Below are 18169 nucleotides of genomic sequence, written 5' to 3' on the forward strand. Positions count from 1 at the left end.
AAGAAAATCGCTATCTTTTATTATTGTCACATATTTCGTTGCATAACTGGAATTGCCAATGCAAAAGTGTGCATGGAGGTCGCGAGGAAAGTTCGTAGGAAATGACACTTCTATCTCGCGACGTCCGCGACGGTATACAGCCGTAAATAGCGGCTTCCCAGCTCTATAGTAAGGTCTTGCAGTATTTATATCGGCGATCGACGTAAACGCATAAATGTTGCAAGCCCCCCGTTTCCTGGTAGATATCTACGCCTCCCGCGAATGTCGGTCGAGCGGGCAGGTGGTGCCGATTCGAGGCGGAACGCGAGAGGGACATCGTGCAGACACAAGACAACCTGCAAATTGAGCATCTGAGCGATGCTCAATACAAACGTCACGAAGTACCTCGCGTACCTGGATTACTCTATTTGTATCGATGGGTTCGTGCGACTTCGGGATTGTGAAAGCTCGAATTATATCGGGTTTCCTCGGAACACATATTGTACATTTTCCACAAATCCTTTACAATTTTATGCGGGAATATGATTGAGCTCTTTTTGTCGGTAAGTCTGACTTCCTTTATTTAAACTTTCGCGGCTAAATTTGAGCTTTGCGTAAGAGTTACTAATGATTCGTGCGCGGACTTAAGCCAAATTATTTTTATTACTATTATAAATTACTTTAATCCTATTATATGCATGTATATTGTATTTTGCCAATATATGCTCTTTAATAATACCGTTCGGTACAGTTGCGTTATCGATTAAAGGTTCGTATGTAGTATTAGGTCGTATTATTACGACCATCAATTTAACTTTAAAGTCGATAAGCGTAAGGCAACTATAAATGGAACATAGTTACTTCATGCACTTGCCTATTCAACTAGTATATCATGACTAGCGTTAAGCATTGCATATAAGATTAATAACATGTGTACAATGGGGTGTTTAATGCAGCCATGATGATCAATTAACTTTTACAAATTTCTGAATACAATACATGTGTTCCTACTCTCCTTTTTAACCTTTTCGCTGCTCTTACTTTCGCTCTAATCTTAAATACAACGTGAAATTGTGAAATCCTAATTTGAAAGGTAAAGTAATGATACACATAAATTAGATAGCGGGATAAGAGTTTTAACGTTACCGCTATCTTCCGTGTAAATCAGTCAGCATTAACATGCTCTACCTCGGATAGAATGTTCTTGTAAATGGCAATAACTGTTGTAAATCTTGTGGCAAAAGTGACAGTATGCAGAGAACCTGAACTATTTTCTATTCGGAAAAAGTAAATTCTCTAATTCGCCTCGCGAAACTTGGAATAAACATGAAACGTATTAAATTCGATGGGGACAGTACGACACGATCTTCCGCGGCACGTACGCCACCCCGATATCTTCTCTATTGAGGTGTCCGTGTTCAGAATGAAACAGGACATAAATGGACTCCGCGATGCGGTTCGCCCCCTTTTGGCAAGATTTCTCCCGATCGGAGATCGGCGGCAGCGGTCAGGCTTTCTCTTTTATATATCCTGAGTTTTATTGGCGGTGCTAGAGGGAAAGAGGAAGAAAAAGGGGACAGAAGCGCGGGTGGCGTTCTCGACTTCTATGAATTCGCTCTTTCTCTGTCTCGTCCTCTCCTGTCTTTCTCTTTCTCTGTTTCTTTTTGCCAACGCGAGTAGAAATAAAATATTTTAAACACGCGCATGGATTCTGGCTCTCGTGTACCCGCCGCCTTCCTCTTTTTCTCTCTATCAACCCCCTTCTTCCTTTTTTTTATCCCTCCTAATCTTTACATCTCGTTCGCCCTTTTTCCCTCTTCCCCTTCGGCAACATTTCGCGTTCGCGGATTCATCGATAGGGGCGAAACCGTTCGTTTGCCGACAGGAGATGCATTACATTTGGCAGCGATTTCACTCAGCGAGATTAAGCTTATTTTCGCTAGGCCGATTTCGCCAACAGCATACATGTTCTATATCACTCGATGGCTTGAGTTTCTGCTCAACGGGGTACCGCGAGCGGAGTACAACAAGGTGGGACCACGTCCGCTTTCATCTTTCTCATAACCATAGCTAATCGGTTGTCTTAGCAAATCGACTTTCTGTTTTATTATTTAGTTTTGCGCGTCACACCATTTTCATGGGTACAAGGCATTCGACAGAAACATTCCGCACGCAATATTCGTGGTGGGAAGACATTTTCAATACTGGACAGGGATAGGCGAAAAGAGCGCAATAAATTCCGACGATGTATCGTAATTGAATTGTATTTTTTATATGATGTGAAGCAAATTAATTGGAATGAGTTTTGCGCCTAGCTGTGTCTTCAACCATTTTCCCCTAGTACGTTTCTTCGTCATATTTATTCCTTGAAGCTTTTGCAGTTACGTAGAAAAGGAAACTTAGTGATTTGTTCATAGAGATTTATTGTAGTTTTTACTTTAATCTGGTAGTTTTCAGTGAGATTGTCGCGATAGAAATCATTACAGGCCTTCGATTACTCAACTTTTCCAATTAGAATCGAGCATAAGTTAGACATTTGGATTATTGCCTGCTAAGATCTTCTTGTTAGAATGGATACTACTCGACTGGATAAATCCTCCTCAATAGCGGTGCGAGTGCTATGCGAATAATGGACCGACCGTCTTTCCTTTGAAGACCCCTTCAGAGTTTTGGCGTTAATTGATGCGAGTCCGCACTTTGGGAAGATCGCCTTGGCACTTCTGGCCATCTTCCCCGACTCTCCCCAGCTTCCTGAACGGGCCGAGATTACTTTGTCCGCTCAGCACCCGTTCTCTTCTCGTTGACCTCGACAACGTATAACTCTCCTCGGCGAGAATATCTCTATTCAGACACTAACTTTTCAAATTTCCTTCCACGATGGTCCGAGCCATTCCGATCGTCCATAGGATCGTAACGAATGGCATTACATATGAATAACCGTTTCTTCGTCACGTTATTGTAAGATCCGATTCTTGCATTTCATCTCACGGATATGTGTCGGACCTGATTTTTTTTTTAATTATTACTAACATGTTTTACTCGTCAAAACATTGCTGAAAATTTTCGAAATATCTTATTTGAATGTGCATTTGCCTCTTTACTTTCCAAACTTTTATTATATTAATTTATATCATTATTCTGTCCAACAACTTGATTGTCGGGTTTCATTAACGAAGAAAAAGGATAGTTTTAATTATACTTTGATCAAATGTTTCCCTTTTTTTTCTATAAGTAATGCGTCAATGCAATAGCTGCCATATAATATAATATAAATAATTTTTGTCGTGATTTATTCATAATGGCGCGGAAATTCTCCGATGAACGGAATCAGTGGGGAATCTTGGAGTTTGCGTTCACCGAGGGTAAATCGAAAGGAATGACGCTTAACCGCGAGACTTATTGTACGAGAACAATGGCGCGAAATGCGAGACCGGGCCTGCAATCGCATAAATTAGACGGCGAAGGCATTCCGACTTCGTGGCGCGCATATTAAATGCACTTCATCGTGTATCTTGACGACGATTCCGCAGACTTCATCCCTTCGAAGATCATCGATTAGACTGGATTCGCATTGTAGACACGCACGCACTCTGATTTCAATGAATTTGATTTTCTGTTAATTATCACGTAACACTAGATATTCGAGTTGAAGCAAAACATGTATACCAGGGAATCCATCTTTCATACAATTACAACCGACGTTAGATATTGAAGAATGCACTGGTTTTCTTATCGCTAGATCTGGAAGATGTTTTCTTACAATTGCGTTGTCGAGATCAGGTCGAGATGTGAATGCGAAATAAAATAGAAATGAGATATGAAAATCCCCACATAAAGGCCACATTTAATTATTAATTTTTATCGAGCCGACGCAGGAAAAAAGGAGACACATTTCGCTTTAAAAGTACTAGTAAGATTGAGGTCTCAGGAATACAATCTTGGTAAGCGAATTCAAATCCGGCCTACTGTATTTCTTCAAGAGGTCTCGATATGAGAAAAAACTGCACCGACGCAGTCCCGTATTCCGCAATTAAATCTTGCCTAGAGGGGTCGTACGTTCGTACTCCGCAGAAACTTGTCCTTCCGTCACTTCCGTCGATTTATATTCGACAGTCGTTGTAATCGTGAAAAGTACGGAACACGAATCAATTCCTTCGCCCCTAAGAACATGGAAGGAGGGGCGGTAGGGTGGCGAGCCTGGTCAGACGAGGGGAGGGGGCGAGGAAGTGAAGGGACTACTTGTTCGTACGAAGAACTTTCCAAGACTTGGGTTAAAGTAGCCGATATCTTGCGCTCTCTTCTCTCACTTGTTTACTCTTCCTCTCCCTGCCTCCCTTCCTCCCTTCCTTATCACTCTTTCTCTCTCTCTCTTCTTTCGTCTCGTCTTCGTCGCACTCTCCCGCCAGCCTTTTTAGGCGTCCCTCTTCCGAAACTGATCGCGGGAATCGGCTTTTGACTATAGAAAAAGCCGCCCCGATCCCATCGCTTTCAAAAGTTTCCCGGATAATTGATTGTTTTGCCAGAGCACGCTTTCCATCCCCTTGTCGATGCCTGGCTGTCGCCCTTTTCTTGTTGCCTGAAGGGGATGTATCTTGCTCTCGTCCATGCGCCGTGTCTCCGGAAAGACACATCAATGTTCCGCATCATTTCTGCATAGATACGTTTCCAAGTCAGATTGTGATGCTTGAAGAACAATCGTTTATCTCCGAATAAATTAATAATTGTTCTTACTTAGTTTATATATTTTAGTAAAAAGTATTTATAGTATGATTTACAGTGAGAGCAATCTAATATTTAAGATTTGGTCAATTAATTAATATTATTGAGTAATGATTTGGCGAACCACAAACGATCGTTCGAAGGTAAGAAACGCTCCCAATCTCAATATCAACTTTATAAGGTAAAGTCAAATTAGATTTATTGCATCTCCGGCAACAATTGAAATGATATTTGTGTGCCTGCAAAAGTGTTTATAGCCTCTAGGGCGCTCGCGAGTCTGTTGCAATTCAACTTATTTTAATTTTATTACTATCTGCAATAGACACGCTCAAATATTATAGTGATTTATTTAAAGGCTTATAAAATTCATAAATATTTGTTATAAATGTGTTGTCCAATAATACGTTGGTTGCATTAAATTTGTTACTTTTGCTACAAGTTTAACAGAACATAGGAATTATTTCTCGCAATTTTGCACTGTAAGTACATAATTTAAAAAGAATCTCTCTTTAAAGAGATTAAAACTATTGTAGTCTCAAATGTTATCAATTAAGTCGTTACCATTAGCTATGATAATTTCTATCACATTAAACGAGTAAAATTGAAAATTAGATAACTACATTTAGTGCTAAATGTGATGCACGGAGACGGATTCGTAATATCTATAAATATCGCCTACAAAACAGCTGCTCCGATATCAAACTTTGCCTTGATATTTGGAGATTCTCGCGTTATTTCTCGTTCGTGAATACGCGAGGAAGGAGCCGCGTTTCTCGGGCAGGGGGAGAGAGAGAGAGAGAGGAAGAAAAGGGAGAAGACGCGCGCGAGGGTTATGTAAGCCTCGGAAAGTTGGCGGAAATGTCAAATTCTCGAGCGTTCGCTTCAAATCAGCGTCCAAATAAGACGACGCCTTCTCGCGGGGCCTGTGCTCCTCCACCCTTGTCTTCGCCGCTTTACGTCCCGCTTCCTTCGTTGGAATTCTTCGTCACCCTCCACCCTCGACTCTCGCGCTTCCCCAAACCTCTTCCTTCCCACAGGTCTCGCTCGCGTTTTCCACGCTGACGACCATCCGCCGTCAACGGCTAAGACGTCTCACTTCGGCGAGACGCGCGCTACGTCGGATGCTGGAAAACGTGTCCTCCATCCCCCTTCTTATCTCACCCCCCCTTTACCTCCGGCGCGCCCCGCCGCTCGTGCCTGCCGTCGTTCTCTCATCTGTGCCAGATGGAAATCGCGCGAGAGAGACTTGCCGGCAGCCATGTTGACGAAATATTCGCGTATTCTCCCGGCAATAGCCGGATTGTCTGCTTCGATGTGCATATTTACTTAACGGGAATACCCACGGAGCGGTTCCGCCGCAGCTAGAGTTGTTCTCGGGACGGTGATTCACTTGTCGCGCGGAAACTCTTCGGGGATAACGATCTTATCCTCCGCGAAAGGATTCCCTATTTTCCAAGCTGAGATTTTAATTCTCCGCGCGCGGCAAATCGGCAGCGGTCTTTTAAATAATAGTCCCTCGACTCGTCGCGTGTAGACAAGAGCTACAATTTCTTAATTCTTTCGTCGAATGTAAAAATGGCGACGCTCTTGGGTCTGGAAAGTTCAGCTTTGGTGAAGGAAGAGCTTTCCCTAACGAGGTAGCTCCTACGAGAGGTTTTTCAAGACAACGGTTCGCCCGCCGCGTGATTTCTCAAAGGTAACGATCTTAATTTTTCGTGAAAAGGCCATTTATCTCTATGCCTGGATTTTGTTCCTGGATCGCCCGCCGCCCTTCGCCGATACTCTCGGAACTGTTGATAGAACTTTCGGTTTCTGAAGATGGGCTGCCAACTTCACACATAAACCGGATTAAATGGGGAATCTAGTTTTGCGTGCACAGCCAAAATATAAAAAATTAATTCTTTTCGACAGCTCTCGAAAACCGAGACGTAGACCAATTTTTTAGATATTGGATAACGGACTAATAGACATCCGGCTTACAAGATTTTATATTTTGTTTCGACATTTATACGCGAAATGCTGTGAACTTTTTAAATGTCAAAGTTGGCTCATATCCACTTGCCAGTTTGTCAAATGCTAAACTAATAGCGTCGATATTCCCGTAGTGGCCGTTCGAATAATGCGAATGTCACATGGTGACCGATTTCCCGTTTATCTCCTGAGCAATGACGTAGGTAGCTTGCGACATAATGAGTGACGTAAACGCTACAACGTTCATTATTTCGCCGTATATTTACGGGCGAAAGCTTCAATTTTATTCACCCGAAGATACACGGAATTACATAGAAAAAAAAGGACTTTGCACACAAATAGCGCAAATATACATATAAGTAATGTCAAACGTGGTCGATAGTCGGGAAACGCATGCCGGTCAGCCGCGTTTAGCCTCAAATGTGGAAAAGTCACGTGGGTCCCCTTTTTGATGCTCAAACCTTGGATCAAAGGGGAAAGAGAATTCTCGTTTCATTCGCAGGTATGAAAAGGTCTATATGCATTCGCTCGTATCGATGCGAGGCACGTACCGGTCGCACATACACACGCGTACACAAATACACACACACACATACACATCCCAAATTGCACCTACGCACACATTCGTCAAATACACGGACAAACACGCGCGCCTGTCCACGTGTGTCTGTGAAACACGGCGATGCGAAGGACGGTTCTGCACCGTCCTCGACGGAGAGGCAGCAGAACGCAAATGCTCGAATTATTTACGCTAAATTTGCGCGACGACGTGCGCGAGGTGAGCGCGCGTGGCAAAATGCAAAATACAGAATGCAAAACGTGAGCCGCGCGGCGGACTCGACCCCCGAGAGAAAGCGAGGTGGAAATTGGGCCCACCGGAATCGAGGGGGAGGGGGGCTCGGACGGGCAGATTCGATCGATTGGAAATCAGGACGGGCCTTTGTAATCTCTCAAATTGTTCGTCATGTTAGTTTCCTCTTTCGTTTGGTCTGGACGTACCTTCGAAACTACCGCCTCGTTAGGCTTATGGACTCCATATCCGTCCGGCTTTCCATTCCCCCTCTTCTGTCTCACTGTCGTTGCTTCTTTGGACCTTTTTTTTTTAAACCGAATAATTGCTAACGCTTTTGCATTTCAAAGAGACTTGATTCGTATTTTATTACGCCGCATATTAGCTTCTTCGTTAATAATAAGTATAATTAAAAGCGCGCACTGAGTGGCACGTGCCAGTTTATAGTCAAAATTTTTACATGTAACTTGCTACACAGATCGTTTTACTGGCTAAGTATTTCAAGAGATATTTAAGACGATCCTTGAATACAAGAATCAGCTGTAAACGAGTCTTAGTGTGCACTCAGTGCCAGATTCCAATCTCAATCGAATAAGATTTTGGTTGAGGTAAAGAAATGATTTCTACGAAATGAAATAAAAGTCTAGCAAGGTCAAAATTGAAAATAAATTCGTTTGATTTGAAAGGAACTTTTTTTTCCGGGTGCAACTTCGAGACCCAAAGTAGCCGAAGTAGCTCGAGGTCTTTAACTGCTTATGACGGAAGGACCGTTGATGTCGTAACGTTAACGCAACCACCATTCCCCCGGTATCTGCCAATAACAGCACAAACGATAAACCTGGCACGATCCCGTGTAACGGTAGGACGAGTTCATTAATCGTCACCCCTTCGGCCACGTGTTCGCGTTCTTTCGCATCCCGCCACTGGCGACGGCAGCGGCGGCGACGGCGGCGTCGGCGGCAGCAGGTCCATTTAGTACCGTAGTTTCGTAGTTTCGCAGTTCCCCGGGTTGTCGGTGGCGTCCATTTGTATCGGACGAAACGGCTTCGGAAACCCGAAATACTGGCCGGTGGCCAGGAATTTATCCCGGCCCCTTCCCATCGCTGCGCGTAGAACGACCGGGCCGCGTCCGTGCCGTGCAGGTGGACCGCCGTGTAAACGCCGTATTTATTGCCTCGTTCCCGGATGTAAATGCGCGTGCCGTGGATTATTGGGAACTGATCTTCCGGTCCCAGGGATAATTCGGGTTCTAGCAACGTGATCGCCGCCGCCGATTTCTCGACCGCGATTCTCCGAATTTCGGCGAACCGCCAGAACGCGTCCACTCACTGATGCACGATGCAGGGCGCCTCTCCATTTGCACCCGAAAATGATAATCGATTATTAACTGTCGTTACGCGACTCCGATCCGGATAATCGCATGCGTCGAGAGCAAGTATCATTCATTCTTATGGATTTAATTAACAGTTAAAATACGTTATCTTATTACGATTTCTGCTATTCTCGCTAGTTTTACTTATTGCGACAGATTGTATTTTTCGTTGTCCAATTATGTGAATGGTTTTTTTGAATTATAATTATATTACGTTCCAACAACATAGATCGGCCAGAGCTGAGCACGAACGTTAAGGGAACGCGTTCCAAAATCTAAATTCCTACACAACATTTCTGGAAACGACATTTGGTTGTATATTGCGCAGCTCGATTCAATTAGCGGTATCTGTTAATTACCTGGCCTTTGCGTTGGACATTACGCAATCAATGTGTATGTGACTAAAGCGGTGTATGTCGCGGTTTCTCCGAATATTCCACCCACGCCACGAGGACATCGTTGAACATCGCCGTCGGTTTTCTTTATCAAAGATTCAGTTCGGTACAGACGGCGACAGGGATTTGTGCGTGTTTCGGAGAACCGCTTGGAACTAATTATGCGACGTGAATCGGCGGAGGTGAATTCGCGCGGTCAAATTTAGACGATAATCCACCGCGCCTATAACGCGGGGGAGAGCTAATTTGCGTAATTAATAATCTTCACGGGAACAATTTCACCCGCGCGCTCCACCCCGGACACTTCTCGCCGGTCGACAATGTCGCGCATTTTATATCACGAGTTGAAACAGAAAATGATTATTCCTGAAATGGCAGCTCGAAAACGATAACAAATGTTATCGTACGGCTACAACGCCGGGGAAAAAGTGGGTCAGTCCGCGGCGAAGAAATTGCCGATAACTTATTGGACAGCTTCTAGCGGTCTACTGCTGATGATGATAGATGATCGCGCTCGCTCGATGAGGTCGCATCGGACGATTCGTCTGAAATAATCGTCGGGAGCGAACCGTAGAATTTCACCTTAACTCCCGTACGCAGTGACGTTAACATACCGCGGGATTGTCAGAGGAAGGCACCGGTGGTTGCCGGCGCAGTGGGATCCCCGGTGTCTGCGGTCGTACCCAGGCTCCCGGCATCAAGAATTCATACCTGACCTATGGCACCGGCTCATCCTCGAGCTCGAACCGCCACCTAAATCGTGCCGTCGTGCTCCACTCTTTCCGCGATTAATAATCGCCTTAACGTTTCATTTTAGTTGTGTCGCTCGTTGCTTCAAATAAAAACGCAAGTGCTTTCTCATCGAGGTATACGCATATCGCCGCGACGTTCGACCAAGTTTTTATTCTTCTCGAAAATTTTCCCCGGACAATGAAATTTCTTATGAATTTGCTTATTTGTGGAAACCTCCGATCTATCATTTTTTGATTGTCTTTTGTAGATAATTTAACAAATTGAACAAACTCTTTTCTGGGTGTAACGGCGCTGTCAATTAAATTCTTTCGTGGACCAAACAGTGGCGTGATATCTCGCCGGATTTTTAATATCGGGCATAAAGTGCTTCAACGTCTCTCGTCGGTCTCGGTCCCGTTTTAATGTAAAATAGGCAGGCTCGCGGGCGCTTGATCCGGAATCCAAGAGCTACGCGAATGCCATACATCACTCGGAGTGCTATTTCACAAATTGCATGCACGTAACATTTCTCCCGATAACACATCGATTTCTCGGAGATGCATTTTTTAAGCGACCCGTCGCGGGAAGACGTGGAGCGCGCGATAGCGGTCTAAGAAAATTACTTTCGTCGCCGGGACGCGGCGCGAGGAAGTGCATCGGCGGGCGATAAAAGGCGACGCCTCCGTCGCCGCCGCCGCCGCCGCCGCCGCCGCCACCTCCGCCGCCTCCCGAGCTCCGAGATCAATTTGCGATCCCGACCTCACGCCTCTCGCGCTGGAACTCGAGCTCCCCAAGTCCCGCCAATCTAGCCCCGTAAATAACGACCGCCGGAAGTTGCCGGGGCGGCGGAAGATCCCTCGGCGGGTTCGCACTTTGTCAGAGACGGATGACGCCGCGGCGCTCGCCGCGATCGGATCGACCGGTGATTTACGACGGGCGCCGTCACGCCGATCGTTCTTGTCTCGAGATTATTTCGATGCGCGCAAATTACGGAGAGAACGGGAACGGGACGGCGCGCGCGGCGAGGACGCGCCGCTTCGACGCTCTTGGTATTCAGTGGAGTGGTTAATTAACTCCTCGATGCGCCGATTGATTTTTACTCCGCGCTAGGATTGCGCCTGGTGTTCCGTAACCCTTCGCGTTGACCCTCGCGCGAGACTTCTTGGGGCACTTTGGGCGCCTCGATACGAACGATCGTGCGTGACACGAGACGACCGGGAATCTTTATTCGAATGCAATTAAACGTTTCTTGGCGAATAATTTTTGAAATACCCCGCACGCGAAATCGCTCGAAAGGCATACCGTGCAATAATTGCTTCGCTTAGAAGTCTACCGTTTCATTTTGATTGATGATAGACCAGCCCATCTCCTGAGTAAACAATAATCTCCCGTCATTTTCTGTTATTTCAACTGCAAACGCAATTCGCTTCTTTCCTCAGAAGCCTATTATTCCATGTTGATGGAGCAGTAGATTTATGAGTAAACAGTCGCTTCCTTTTCGATCCTCCGTACTTTAAATGCAAACGGTATTCGCATCGATAATCGAGTGTATAAATCCGGCTATGAGAGCCGGCAATATTAATAGTCGTTAATAGACAGAACGTGTACGCCTCGACTTTATGAGTTTTAATGATTACTAATTGATTGTAACGTCTCTCGGCCGCAGAGCTCTCTTAATAATCTATCGTTGCATCACTAATTGATACAATCCATTCTCGAGCGCATGTACTTCTCACGTTCATCCGTAAAGGCCCGAACACGCGAAAAAGACTTGAGCGAAGTGACCAATGGCTGTCGAGAACGTAAGCAGCCATTTTGAAACTCGAGCAATGCCGAAAATTCCGACTGGTTGAAATTCTTGAGTCTTGCTGCTTAAGCTTTCTCGCGTGTTCGGGCCTTAAATGTCACTTCTTCTGTACAGACGCCAACAAACTTAATACAAATTCATTATACTTGATTAAAACTCGTAATAAATAGTAATAATTCAATGAAATTGCAACGTCTTCAATAATTTAACATTAGCGATGAGCACGAAAGGAGAAACTCGCGGTTATTATTGTAACTGTAAGTGTAACACGAGCTTCCTTCGCTTTCTGTTTCAGGTAAGGTATTACTGATCCCTTACGACGATTACGTAAGCCTCGCCGGCGAAAGTATAGTAAGTAAAGAACCCATAAATCCTGGTATTTAGAACGCGAAAGTAGTTTCATCGGAGATAAAACATGCGAGTCGTTCAATCGTCCGGCGGACGAATGGCGTTAAAGACCCTCGACACGTCGCCGTTCCTTCAATTCCCGCCGGCATTAATATAATTGTTATCGAAAACTGCATCCGAGGGCAGTCAGGTCTAACAAGTTTCGATCTTGCATTTCAATGTGCCGGGCATCTGTGCGCGATGACCGCCAAGATGGATGATCGCCAAAGCAAATCATAGAGAGACGGGGACTCTCGACGCGCCGCCCGATACATTTTGACGTAACTTCGGTCTAAACTCCGGTTTCGCGACGCGACGCTCGACGAGTCTCACGGGCGTACGCCGTGCGAAGAACAATTCCTTTGCAAAATGTTTGTACACCAAAGTGTTTGCGTGTCGTCCGGGCGGATTACAGTTCTCTACGGTGGCACGTAGATGGCGGTAGAATGCGCTCTTCGGATTTAAAAGCCCCGAGAAGGAATTTGCGAGAGATTAAAGTTACGATACTGATAAGCAAATCGAGGCCAATTAAGGCCTCTCGCTCTCTGGCCTTTTGTGCATTATGTGTAAAAGGAATTTAAACAGTCCCGCCAAGATGACTGAATCGCATTGTTATTTAGGCTCAGCTCCGAACTTGGCGATGGAGGCTCAATGCATTTGAATTCTCGCATACATTTACATGTGTACAATTATATACGTTTGTGCGAATGATAGTGTGAAAAAGATACGAGAAAAATTAGGAGCAAAACGGTGAGAATAAGAATACTCATCGCTTAAAAAAGTGTCTTACTAACGCAGGGTGGATTTCTAAGTGTCGCGACGAAACTTTATCGCTATTTTGCCAAGAGAGTTGTTTTGTAGCCTACAAAATTTATAGCAACAATCTAGCAATACCTTCTGGAAGGTTTAGGCTCCATGACTAAATATTAATCATTCACATTGGATAAAAATGAATTTCGGTACCGTAGCTAGAACACTATTTGTAAGGAATATAACTGTTTATCGACGAAGAAAGAAGTTACTTATAGTCACCACGATTAAAAATTAAAACGGGAAACTTGCAGTCAACTCAACTGGCATATTCCTTCGTTTATTTCATACAACGTTTCAACCTTATTTTTGGGTCCCAGTATCACTTGATGTAGTATCACTTGATAAAGACCCGAGAATGGGGTCGAAACGTTGTTTTAAATAAAGGAATACGTCAGTTGGGTTGACTACAAGTTTCCTGTTTTATTAACTGTTCATGTACCACAATGAAACGTTACAATGGATGGGCGTCACAGAAAGAGTTTCTTCCTAACATTCGCTAACAGTTCAGACAGAAAGTCTGTTATTTAAATCGATTAAATGCCAAACACATGCGATTTCGCAGCATTGGCTATTTATATATCTCAGTTATTTTTTCGTACCTGGAAAATTGTTGCTGCAGCTGCAAGATCTTTTTTTTTAGCGACACACGTTGATGGAGCGAAAGAGTGAAAGTTAACGATAATTTTTTATTTATACCCCGTTGTAAAAAAGAAAGTAGTTCAGAGCTTTGAACGGCATTTCCACGGTGGTATGACGTCAGCCCATCGATTTCGCCGCTTTAATCCTGAGGGTACGAAATCCGGATAAGAAGGACCCGGAAGTTTCTAATTCCCTGTCGGTTGCTATGTTTGAGAGAACAAAGTCGGTCGCGGTGTAGTTCTACGAAGTAGAGCGTGGAATAAAATATAATGTAGAAAAAAAAACCTCTTTCTCTCCCTCCAATCGATGGGCGATCGGGCAAGAGTGCGCGATATACATGGGAAGCGTTCTTTCGCTTTTGAAGTAAGCGAATTAAAGAAAACGGAAGGTTGTATTTTTAACATATGTCTTACTAGGATCTTACGTGGAACGATATGTGAAATGCGAGTATACCGTATTTCATTTTCGCTTATCGTCGCTTGGCTCACTCGACACCTATCATCTTTGTTATTGTTAAAAAAAAGTGCAGGGAAAACTCGTGTCACCGTAACTGCCTCTCGCGGGCACAATTGCACACCCACAGAAAAAATTTCCGGATCCAATGCCATTACACTTCAATGTATTATAAAATGTACCGATATAGCGCCAATCATATTTATTATAAAGAAAGGAATATTTTAATCTTAAATGAAACATTTTTTAATCTAGAATAAACTGATAGTATGTATCGTCTTTTGTCGAGTATCGCGGTGCCAACTTGGTGCGTTGTAAGATGGCGGGAAAATTTATTCTAAACGCAAGAATATATTATATAAACTCACATTTATGTAAATTACTCTTGCCTCAATATAGTAAGTCAATCTTTTTTAATTCGATAGAGAAGAATAAGAATTATTGATTTTATTTTTATATTGTCTTATTTTTATACTAAAAAACGAGGTTGTTATAAATGCGCCAAGAATATGTTTTGCCTCGGTAACAGAAATCCTTTCTGAGAGTGCAGGACACGAATACGTACACATGCGCGTGGCACAATTGTACGATCATTAGTATTCCGAAAGAGAGGAGTCTATCTAGTTCCGTCAAATAAATGAACGAAAATATTTATCCAGCGAGACGGGGCTATCATCGCGTAGTCGCGCAACAATTCATTCAGAAGCGCTCCCCTTTCCGCGTTCCCGCGCCACCAGTCTCATCGCGCCGGCACGTTTCCGCGATTAACGATTCAAACAGTTCCGCGACGGCATCTCGCGACGGCGATAATTGAAATTCATTGTTTCGCTGCATTTTCGGGCTCGAAATACACGCGGGTGCGTTTCTCTCCTCCCTCGAAAAACCGGCCGGCTTTTTCCGCGCCCGCGTTTCGCCCGTCTCTCCGCCTTTTTTTTCCCCGCGAATCGCGGGATTACGGACGGCCGCGTTTTATCGGTCGGTCCGCGGTAATTAACAACGGACGATAATTAATTCGATTGGATCTCGCCCTGTGCCGTCGATTCAACGCATTTCGCCGACGGCGACGAGGGGCGCGAGTGGATATACGTGCCACGTCGACAATCCCGGCTTATGACGCCTCTCGCCTCGCTCCGCGGCCCTTTGAGTAGCCTTTCAAAAAGGGCTTAATATTAAAACGTGATATTAAAACGCACGATAATCGCACGGTACGCTGAGGTCTCCGATGAAATAATAAACGGCTCGACCGTTTGATCGCGCTGCGTAAAATCGCGTTAAACTTGGGTGGCACTCTCGATTAAAATCGCGAGTTATCACCTTCGACCTGGTTATGAAAAAAAGGGGGAGGTAGGACGGTAGGAAGGAAGAGCGACAAGAAGATATGAGAAGGGGAAAGGGAATATTAGAATTGCTAATTTTTCCATATCTTAGAATGAAAGCTTTTTACGCACGTCGATACACGGAATACTTTAGAATTGTCCGACAGTACCGTTCGACATCCAAATCACTTAGTAAATTGATTAGTAAACTAAAGAACAATATGTTTGAGGAAATTTTCATTTGGGTATGTATGAAAGAAACATTAAAAGATAAATAAAGGAAAGTTATGCAAGCGCATAAAAGATAATAATGGAATTAGTTTCTGACAGCCAAGTCGGAGGTAGAAAATGATGACACAATGAAATTTTACAAGAAATAATTTGCTTCCGATCTCTCGTTATTACGTATACAGTTAAAGCAGTGAATCACAGAAATCACAGAGGAGAACGAGGCAGAGAGTGAGGCAGAAAATTGTTCATTTCGTTATTTCGTGTAATATTTAATTAACGGCCGTGTATTGCATTTGCAACAAATCGATGCCATCTCGATAATGAACCTTATCAATTATTACTGTGGCCGATGAGTCGATAAAGTATCTATACAGTGTAACGTGTAACTTCTCTTTTTACACAGCGTATTTTGCGCAACGCTTTCCTCGAAAACAAAACTTCAAATCATTCTCTTCACACGTTTATTGTATTTGCAAAACAGTTGCGATTGCATTTGTAAAATAGAAAAGTCCACAGGAATATCTGATATAGAGGAAAGCCCTCTATTATGAGATAGCAGGTTTTCAACGCCCAAATTCAATCACAAATCTTTTTTTCGCAACGATTGCGCAATCTAACAATCAATTTTCCACTAAACAGATTTCGCTCCAAGGGCAATAAATTCATGATGGAATCAACTGATGATGCCTATTAATTTAACAGAAACCCCGCTATCCCATATTAGGATTCTATCTCCTAATAGGGGACTTTCCTCTACGAAATATTTTTGGCTTCCAAAGTAGGCGATCTCGGTATTATTAATTGCGGGAAGAAATTATCTGTACCCAATAATTAAGAGATAATTCGCTCGAGCCACTCTAGATTACGCTTGTTTTTTAATGAATATACCTGTAACGGTACACGTGATAAATACAATGTTAATATGAGACGTAGCTCGATTTAAGAAAGTAATTATTACTATATTCTTCAGAGCATTTCGTAATAATTTACGGACAGGAAACGTGAGACTTCAGGGACACCCCATATGTCCGTTGATACGCGATCGTTGCATTAGCGGCATTACCATATGGAATCGTGAACGGCGTCCCAGAGATTTTGCCGCGATCGCAATTTGCATGATTGATTGCCCTAAAGCTCCTCCGGCTTTTAGCTCCTAGGTGATACTCTTGTTTCCATTAGGAATTAGCCGCTCCATAGAATGCAAAATGCATATGCGTTTAATTTCGCGATTGCAACGTTCCGCGTCTGCGTTTCGATTGAAAAAGAAGATAATTGTTGCATCTATCTGTACCTGACGACACGTTCGAGAGGGAGCTTATTTCGTAGCTTAAATTGTAATTGCAGCTGTAACTGCACAATTGATTAACAAAGCAGGTTTTCTTACACGGCGAGAAATTTCTCTCAAAATTTATACCCGGAAACTCGTGTAGTCGTGGGACAACGTGGCGTTTTGAAAAACTTGATGAGAGTTTTTTAAAAGTTTAACATACATTTTACTAGTAAAGTGTATACTAAGTATAATTACTAGTGAAATGTGTGGTAAAATTTAAAAATTCATAAAATTCTTGGAAATGCCGTGTTGCCCCACGATTACAATATTATGAGGATAAATATTAAGAGAATTCTCACAGTATGCGAACATACATTTTGCAATTTTTAGCAACAAGATTTGCAAAAGCTATATCTTCGACAGATTATTTGTCAAATCTCATACAATTTTCTACACAATTTTGCGAAATTTGAAAAGTCCATAGGTTTGGCGGATCTGAAAACTTGGAAATATCGCGTCGACCTGTCGCGATAAGTCTTAATGCGCGGCGAGAAAGGGTACAAACACTTTGAGTGCGATGAATGAAAAGCGACTTCTTTTCTCGAACATTAACGTTCTCACGTTGTGCGTCCAGGCATCGTCGTGGGACTCGAGGGAAGGAACGCGCGTTCGCGACGGCCGCGTTCCTCCGTGTCCGCGTGCCACCCTCCAATGTCCCGGTGTCCTGTTCCCTGTATTACATTCTTGTCGCGGGTAAGACAAGTAAGACAGAAACGCAACCGTAATCCGAGGCGACGCGATCCGGTAATGCCGGCGCGACGGGTGTAATTTCAGATCGGCATTCGCCCGCGATTTAATCGCGCCTTGATGTCGCGCTCGTCCGTTCGCGCGCGCCGCGAATTAGCCCGGCACGACGCAACCGCCATTGACTCGATTTGCAAATTTCGCTCACGATTTCCATCCGCTCGATTTCCATCCCGATGATGCCCCGGGATTATCGCCGATGAACCAAAACACGTTCGGAAATATTCGCGCAAGGTGGACGCGCTTCGGGATTGGAATAAATCTTTTTCGCGAAAACGACACGCTGCTATGCAAAATACCCGAGTCAAAATTTTGACCCTATGTTGAACTTAATTCTATTATACAGTAGAACCTAAGACAGTGAAAGAAATCGAACTGCAAGTACAAAATTTACTCCTACTTTAAGACTGATAGTGTCAGAAATTTCTACTTTTGCCAATTTAGCCAATTTAAAGTAGGTCCTTTTAAGTAGGAGCTAAAGTAAATTTTTA

At 43.7% G+C, this 18169-nt stretch overlaps 1 protein-coding gene across 4 annotated transcripts in view; it reads left to right on the forward strand.

Annotated features, from left to right (window-relative positions):
- Positions 1-18169, forward strand: part of LOC105568299 (RNA-binding protein Musashi homolog Rbp6) — a 675186-nt gene that overhangs the window by 210881 nt on the left and 446136 nt on the right. Inside the window, exon 2 of one of the 4 annotated variants that reach the window (XM_012023850.1) lies at positions 12061-12065. The exons of the other annotated variants lie outside the window; for them this stretch is intronic. The gene's annotated coding sequence lies outside the window, so the exon portion shown is untranslated. The remainder of the gene's footprint in view (positions 1-12060; positions 12066-18169) is intronic. 4 annotated transcript variants of the gene reach the window in all.

This window comes from Vollenhovia emeryi, unplaced genomic scaffold (assembly GCF_000949405.1).
Source record: "Vollenhovia emeryi isolate VEMERY1.0 unplaced genomic scaffold, V.emery_V1.0 DF939130.1, whole genome shotgun sequence".
Taxonomy (NCBI): domain Eukaryota; kingdom Metazoa; phylum Arthropoda; class Insecta; order Hymenoptera; family Formicidae; genus Vollenhovia; species Vollenhovia emeryi.